We start from the raw sequence: 8,462 nt of genomic DNA on the forward strand, positions 1-8,462 counted from the left end.
ATAATATACATACATACACATATATATATACATACATACACATATATATATATACATACATATATATATACATATATACACATATTTATATACATACACATATATATATACATACACATATATATATACATACACATATATATATACATACACATATATATATACATACACATATATATATACATACACACTATATATATACATACACACATATATATATACATACACACATATATACATACATACACACATATATACATACATACACATATATATATACATACATACACATATATATATACATACACACATATATATATACATACACACATATATATATATACATACACATATATATATACACATACACACACATATATATATATATATACATACACATATATATATACATACACATATATACATATACATACACATATATACATATACATACACATATATACATATACATACACATATATACATATACATACACATATATACATATACATGCACATATATATATATATATATATATATATACATACATTTTTCCCAAAAACTGTACTTTCAGTGGATGACACGTGTCACCTTTGTATAGTTTTCACATTTACATGGCATTTCATAAACCCAGTTCTTAGTCATGGTTTCTTTCTGTACACGGCTTGAGTCTCACAAGCTGTTTCTAGAGAGTTGAATCGCTCATGAATACTGTCCTGATGTCATATGGATTACGTATTTGTTGAAGTCTTTCAGACAAGCCCTTCATATATATGGTATACAAACTGTGGTGAAGTTCTGAATGGTGTTCTTTTGTGTTTGGTCCAGATTTCTTGGAGCTGATGTCATGCTCTCTGGATAGTTGTTTTGGTAGAGGGTTTCTCTTAAACTGTCCATCTCCTCTGCTGTTACTACATATTGCTTTTGCTCAGTGTTGTAGGCAATGGACGACTCCTTTCTTTACATTATATGGATGGTGGGAGTTGAAGTTTAGGTACTGTCCAATGAAAGTTAGCTTTCTGTATACAGATGACATAAACCCCTGACCTGTGCGGGTTATCAGCACATCCAGGAACGATAATTTATTGTTATGTTCTTTTTTCATTATGAACTATATAATTGGACGGATCAAATTCACATGGTCTAGTAATGTTTGAACATCTTCCTGACGGGGCCAGAGTATGAATGTGTCATCTACATATCGCAACCACATTGTTGGCTTTAGTGGTGTTGATCCTAATGCCATTTTCTCAAAGTATTCCATGTATGCATTAAGGACAGACAAGGTAAGACAATGCATTATTTAAAATGTAATTCAACAAAGTATTTTGCCTGAAATTGTATGAATTTTTATTCTAGAAATAATATCAACACTGCTGTGGATTCAAAACAGGTGAACTTTGTTTAATGTTGATTCATGTTATCGAACATTTGTAAATAATTCTTATTTTAACGTAAAAATGTCCAATCTTGTGAAAGAGACATTTGGTATGGCAGTGTTAGACTCTGCTTGCTCACAAACTGTTGCTGGAGAAATTTGGTTTAATGTATTCTTTGATGCATTAAATGACCGAGATAAGCAGTTGGTGGAAACTGTTATGTCTAACAGCATATTTTGTGTTGAAGATGGAGTGATTAAAACAATTAAATTTCCTGTGACAATATGGGGTGTAAGAGGCATCAGAGGTTATAACTGAGCCTGACATTGTCAAAAATGATTTACCCCTGTTATTAAGTTATAAATCGACGAAAACTACAGGAATACTACTAAATTTTAAAAATGACAGCTTTTGCATTTTGGCAGACATATTAAATTGCAAACAACAAATTAAGGACATTATAGTCCAACTAATATGCTTTTGGAGGTAAAAAATGCACTAAGCATAGCCTTATATTGTGAGACTTTAAAAGGATGTTGTTGAGTGAAAAGGAGAAAGCTGAGAAATTACATAGAAAGTTTACTTATGCATCTAAAGAAAAATTAATAGCTTTGATTAAAAGCAATAAAGCAAGGAATTTCTAAATTAGATAAAATATGTTTGTGATTTTATTGTTCAGTTTGTTGGAAGACTTACTCCTCCTTAACCAGTTGTAGGACTGGCTCTTGGTAACAGGTTGAATAATACTCTTTGGATTGCAAAATCACCATGTGGATGGATGGACACTCAGTTATAAATACCTATGTAGATTTGTTAGCTTACTTAAGCTATTTTTGTCTTCCTTTTTATCTGTCCTTACTATATTGGGTCCTCTTCTATATAAATGATGAAAAACTTAAACCAAAAATAGCTTTGGCTCAGGCTGTTAGTGCTAAAAATGTACTTCAAAATCATTCTGGATATAGACCAAATGAACTTGTATTTGGGTCAAATATTAAGGCACCGCCAGTTTTGAATGATTGAATACCTGCATTGGAAACTGTAAAAATCAGTGATATGGTTAGAATAAATTTAAATGCCCTACATGCAGCGAGGAAAAGTTTCATGGAAGCTGAATCAAGTGAAAGAATTTGGAGAGCTGTGAAATCTAAAGCAAGGACTTATGTGAATGAAAGATTTGTGATGGGTGGCTGTGTCTACTATGGAAGATAAAACTACAATGGATGGCGCGTGGTCCTGGTAAAGTTTTGGGGAAAGAAGGTCAATGTGTATTGATCAGACATGGAGAATTTTTTAGGATGCATCCATGTCACTTGATGAAGGTAGATGAGGAATCGCGAAGGCCAAAGAATTGTAACAGAGCTGCTAGCGCTTGTAGCAGCAGTTGCATGACAGATATGTAAATGATGGAGTCAGTTCACGAAGTGACGTCACAGTGGAGAAAAAAAAAGAAAAAGAAAAACGGTGCGGACCAAAAAAAAAATGTGTGCAAGCATGAAAGACTACAGGTTTTTGTTAACGAAATGAACAAAGACTTTAAAAAAAAAATGTGATACATTAGTTTGGAATGTACCATAAATAAATGCCCTTCTTTCAACTGAACAAAAAAAAGTCGAATTTCTTCCTTTTGTCTGTTTCCTTGTGACTGTCTCAGACCCAACATGTTGTCTGAGAGTCAATGGCATTGAACAAGATTAACAACCACGTTACAGAATGAAGAAAATACAAATTCTTCAAATCAGACGAATAAAGTGTTGGAGGAGGAGGAGGAGGCATAATATAACAGTTGTAATAACAATAGAAAGGAAGTGAAAGACAAAACAGTATAAAACCAAGTAGAAACGAAGGTGTAGAATATTGAAAGGGAGTAATGAGTGGAAGATAGGAATGCTTATGAGCACACAACCAAAATCAATGGGAAAATATAGCCATTGGCTAAATGTAAAACTAGAAGCAGAGAATGAAAGCCGTCTTTGTGTCAATTGGGATCATGTTGATCAATGGAGCAAACTTTCTCCAGTAACAAAGGAATAAGTAATCAGAAAGATGCAGTTTTGCTTATGTCTGAACAAAAACAAGGACAAGATGTGATTGATGCAAAGAAAAAGGAATTGAAAATATGAAAGTTCATCATGAATGTGTCAGGCATGACATGGTGAAAAAATGTATATCAACAACATGAGAAAAATTTATGAATGACAAAATGATAATGAAGGCTCATCTTGTTGCATGTGGTTATGGAGATTCTCATAACGTAACAACAGATTCCCCAACGTGCAGCTGTGAGGCCATGAAAATGTACTGTTTCTTTGGCTCAATGCCACTGGTGACTTGATAGGCATTCCGGCAATACATGTAGATGATTTTATATTTTGTAAAAATGATCTATTTCCAAAAAATGTGATAGGAGAATTGAAAAAGATATTTAAAATTTGAAAGCATGAAATGGAACATTTAAATTTGGGGGATTTAATATTAAGCAAACAAAAATGGGATTATTGTAGATCAAAATCTATTTGCTTCAGCTATATCCTCAATGGACTTAAAGAAAAGATTATTAGGAAAAAAAATGATGAATTGAGTCAAAATCAGAAGACAGAGATAAAGAGATTAACAGGTCAAATGATGTGCGTCGATCAGGTGTTCCATTTGATGTGCGTCGATCAGATGTTCCATTTGATGTGCGTCGATCAGATGTTCCATTTGATGTGCATCGATCAGATGTTCCATTTGATGTGCGTCAATCAGATGTTCCATTTGATGTGTGTAGAATCTGTAAAAATTAAGTTGCTCTTTGAGGTAAACGCGTCACTAATAAAGTTAAAATCAAGGAGAGGTTCCATATCTTTCCATATCAGATTGAGAAACGTTCCAATGTGAATATTGTTTGTTATTCAGATGCCACCTATGCTAGTTTGGAGAATGGATCTTCACAGGTTGATTCTTTTCTTTGTGGCAAAATGAACAGAATGACTTCTATGTGTTGGTCATCAAAAAACTTGGCTGTGTAATAAAAAGCTTATTAGTCTCATAAATTCTTGCACTTGGTGAAGCAGTCGATGCTGCTATATTGATAATCGTCATGCTTCACAAAATATATCAGACTACCTGGATTTATAAAACAAACAATGCACCATTGGTACAAACTTTAAATTCATCAAATCTTGTGAGTGATCAGCATGCAATGAAGTTTTGCTTTTGTTGTTTGAGGTTTTTTTTTTTTTCAGGAATTCTAGTTTTCACCAGAAGACACCAACAATGGTGAACTGAGAAGACATTTGAGTTGTCTCCTCTTGTCTCTAGCTAAAAAGAATTCTGTTTAAAATAATCTCCTTTTTGCTTGTTGTTGTTGTTATTTCCTTTGACAAGATGGCAGCTTAGTTCAGAGCGGGTGTTTGTGATAGGAATAAATTAACATGAGAGTTGGGTGTTCAAATTATGGTGTATAGACAGAGAGGACATAATAAAAATAACTTTATTGATTATTAGTTTTAGGAGAATTCTGTTAGAAACATATTGAAAATACCTTATTGGATCATTATTCAACCAACAGCAGACCAGCTTTACTCTGGTCATCTTCCTGCACCAATAGAATTTGTAAGAAGAGCCTTTATTTTTCAAGAACCGATCTTGATTAAGCATTAGTTGAACAAATAACCCAACTGTGTTCTTGCATTATAATTGCATACCTAAAAATAAAAAGATGCATTTTAAGTAAAAACGCTAGTATGTACTTACATGTCATGCTGAAATTAACAAAAATTCCAAAAATTATGAAAACTAACCAAGTAGAATGTCTGCTAGAACTATTTTTTATAAAAGAAAAACCAAAAAAAAAAAACAAAGCTTTTCCCAACCTACCATTTTCTACTTTAAAATGGTGGAATTTAACTGTCACACGGGTTTTTTTTCATATGGAATAAACTTTTGGGGGGCATTTTAAGAAACTTTTTTAAGTAAAAAATTACACATATCAAAATAACAGCAATTTATTGAAATAATGTGTTATAAGGGACATAATTACAGATAGCACCGGATACGAAATGGTGTATAAAAGAGCGTCTTGTATTGTCTTGAAGTGAGTTCAGTGGTACTTACTAGCCCGACCGTCTCGCGGCTTACACTCTCCAAGTGTAGTCAGGATTAACCAAGCTCCCAGGACGAGCGTTCCGCTCACACACGTTAAGTTACCTTTTTCCTTTACCTTCATTTACGCGTATATCAACTTCAAGGCGAGCAGCCATTTTGTATTGTGTATTATTTCAAAGTACGAATAAACCTTTTTGTTACGCATTCCACTCGGCGTATTTTGTCATGTTATTATATACCGTCAAAACGGGATATAACAGTTGGCGACAAGGATGATTCTTATCTCTTAACAGAGATAAATTACCGTACTAATAGGACTGTGTACTATTCAAATTTACAAGGATTTCATTACTGAACACGTACGGCAAAGAACTATTCGAAATTGTCTTACATAAAGTACGGATTTCTCCGATATGAACTCACAGAAAGGTAATAAAATTGTACTTGAAAGATATTGACAAGGTAGAGTGAACTTTATTTATATTTTTTGAAGAAAAAAATATGTGAGGAACGCAGGCGGAATTCGAACCCGGCACCTTTGGATTACGTTTTTGGAAGAAGAAAAAAAAAGAACTTTTACGATTTTTTGTTTCTCTAAATTAAACAGACTATTGTTATAATTTAATTTTTTTTTTTCTTTCGTGCAACCGTATTTTTGTTGAAAAACAGTTTGCTCATTTTCGGGCATTATTCGTTGTGTAAATTTGAAAAGTATTATTGTGTAAAATTACGTTTAGGCAGAATTACTATTGCTAAATTGTATGAACTGTGTGGAAACATTTATTCTTGCAAGACTTTTTGCTAATTGGCGAAAAACGTATACTTACGAAATTTTGTGGAATCATTGTTGTAAATTTTAGAAAGACATTTTTTTTAAATATGGAACAATTGGCTGAGTTGACGAAAGTGCTAACTCTTAGCGTTCAGGAACAGTCAAAAATGACACAACAATTCTTAGTGCAACAACAACAGCTGCAACAACAACAGCAAGAAATGACACAAAAAACTTTAGAGGCACAACAAGAACAAACAAAAATACTTCAACGCCAAATGTCGACTCAACAAAAGAATTTGGAAAAATAAATTCAAACCTCGACAACTGAGAAAAAAACGAATTTTTCTGCAGAAGGTATTTCAAATTCTTTGTCGGAATTTCACTACTCTCCCGATACTGGCGTCACATTTCCAGCATACTATAGAAGGTATGAAACAGTTTTTACAAAGAGGTGTTCGGATTGGACCGACGAAGAAAAAGTCACGCTGTTGCTCCAAAAACTGGGTACTGACGAAAACACTAAGTACGCTAACTTAATTTTACCCAAAAAAACGGAGGAAGTGACCTTTGAAGAGACAATTAATACGTTGTCTAAAATATTTGATAAAAGAGATAGCCTTTTTCACTCTAGATATAAATGTTTGAATTTACAGAAATCGGAATCTGAAGACTATTTAGAGTATGCTTGTATTGTAAATTGCTTATGTGAATCATTTAAATTAAATGAAATTTCTGCGGATTTATTTAAATGTTTAATCTTTGTACAGGGACTCACAGAACCAAGGGACAAAGATATCAGATCCCGGATCCTGACAATTATGGAGTCGGACCCAAATATAACTTTACAAAAAGTTACCGAGGAATGTCAACGTCTCATTAATATCAAGAGAGACAACACCCGCAGTGAAGAAAAAAGCGTTTACAAGGTACAACATGTAAAAAGGCAAAGGACCCCTAGAACGTACAAGACCCAAGAACAAAGGACCCCTAGAATGCACAAGTACCAAAATTGTGAATGTTGCGGAAGTACGAGACACACCAAAAAGACCTGCTGGTTCAGGAATAAGATATGTTACGAATGTGGGTTCAAAGGCCACAAGGGAACGTACTGTGACCAGAAACTGAATGCCTACTAGACACTATCCTCGAGTGCCTAAGGTCTCTCTGTACAGGGGTTTGTCAGAAATTCTGATATGAGGACACTTCATTGGAAGTAAACCCTGACTAAATATTCAAAGAAATGGTGTGCTATCTCCTCAAGCCATCCAGCACGTCCCTCAGTTTGCAGACGGGGGCACCCCCTTTAACAATAAAGGGCAGCTTTGAATAAGAAATAAAAAGCCGTGGACAATGGGGAAATCAAAACAACATATGAAAGAAAATAAAAACGCATACTGGCAGGTCGGCACCCAGGATAAAAAGGGCCCTTCAACCCGTTCATACGCCAGGCGGGAAGATGCAAACAATGGTGTAAACCTTCCGAACTCTGGAAGTGGCTCTCCAACCATGACAGAGGATAACCAGGGTCAGCCATCAGGCCTTGATAACAGAGGTCCTGGCCCCCAAACATCAAATTCAGCAACAAGAAGAAAAAAAAACACAAGAGGCTTAAAAGCTCAGCCGTGGTCTGTTGCAGAAAAGAAGGTGCTACTGTTTTGCTATCACTACTCGAAGTTCGAAAAGTGGAGCAAAACATCCACTGACATTCTTACCGAGAAAATAAAAGATACTAACCTACCTGAAGAGAAAAAATCTACACCTATTGCCCGCCTGCGATCACTTATTTCGCAGATAGGAAACTATGTATCAGAGGAAGAGCAAAATGAAATTAAGACTGCAGCTCTAAAGGAGGCAGAAAAAGACTACATTCCTATTATGGAAGAGGAGAACATTCGAAGAATGGAGTCAAGATGGACCTGGGAAGAAAAGTGGATACTGATGTGGGCAATGGAATATGCTCAGGCAAAATATTCCAAACAAAAACAAAGGACAGAGACTTGGAGGGAAATATTCTTCCATTTCTGTCCAGGCAAACGGAATGTCCCATCTCCAAAAATTAGGTCACAAAGATACAATAGCCTAAAGGTGATGAATGAGGAAGAAATAAGACATCTAAAAACAGAAGTCGCATCTCTCATTAAAACAAACCAGAACCCACTTCAAAACCCCATAGAAATACCACCCAATAACCTACCCATATCTACGAATGGAAATGAAAG

The 8,462-nt window shown here is 34.6% G+C and overlaps 1 protein-coding gene across 1 annotated transcript in view; it reads right to left on the reverse strand.

Annotated features, from left to right (window-relative positions):
* LOC145296051 (uncharacterized) overlaps positions 1–7,031 on the reverse strand; it is a 54,750-nt gene extending 47,719 nt beyond the window's left edge. The window contains exon 1 of the mRNA XM_080142106.1: positions 4,906–7,031. The gene's annotated coding sequence lies outside the window, so the exon portion shown is untranslated. The remainder of the gene's footprint in view (positions 1–4,905) is intronic.
* Between the last annotated feature and the right edge of the window lie 1,431 nt (positions 7,032–8,462).

The sequence above is a fragment of the Euprymna scolopes genome, chromosome 16 (genome assembly GCF_053919585.1).
Source record: "Euprymna scolopes isolate OS-2025 chromosome 16, ASM5391958v1, whole genome shotgun sequence".
In the NCBI taxonomy this organism is placed as follows: Eukaryota; Metazoa; Mollusca; class Cephalopoda; order Sepiida; family Sepiolidae; genus Euprymna; species Euprymna scolopes.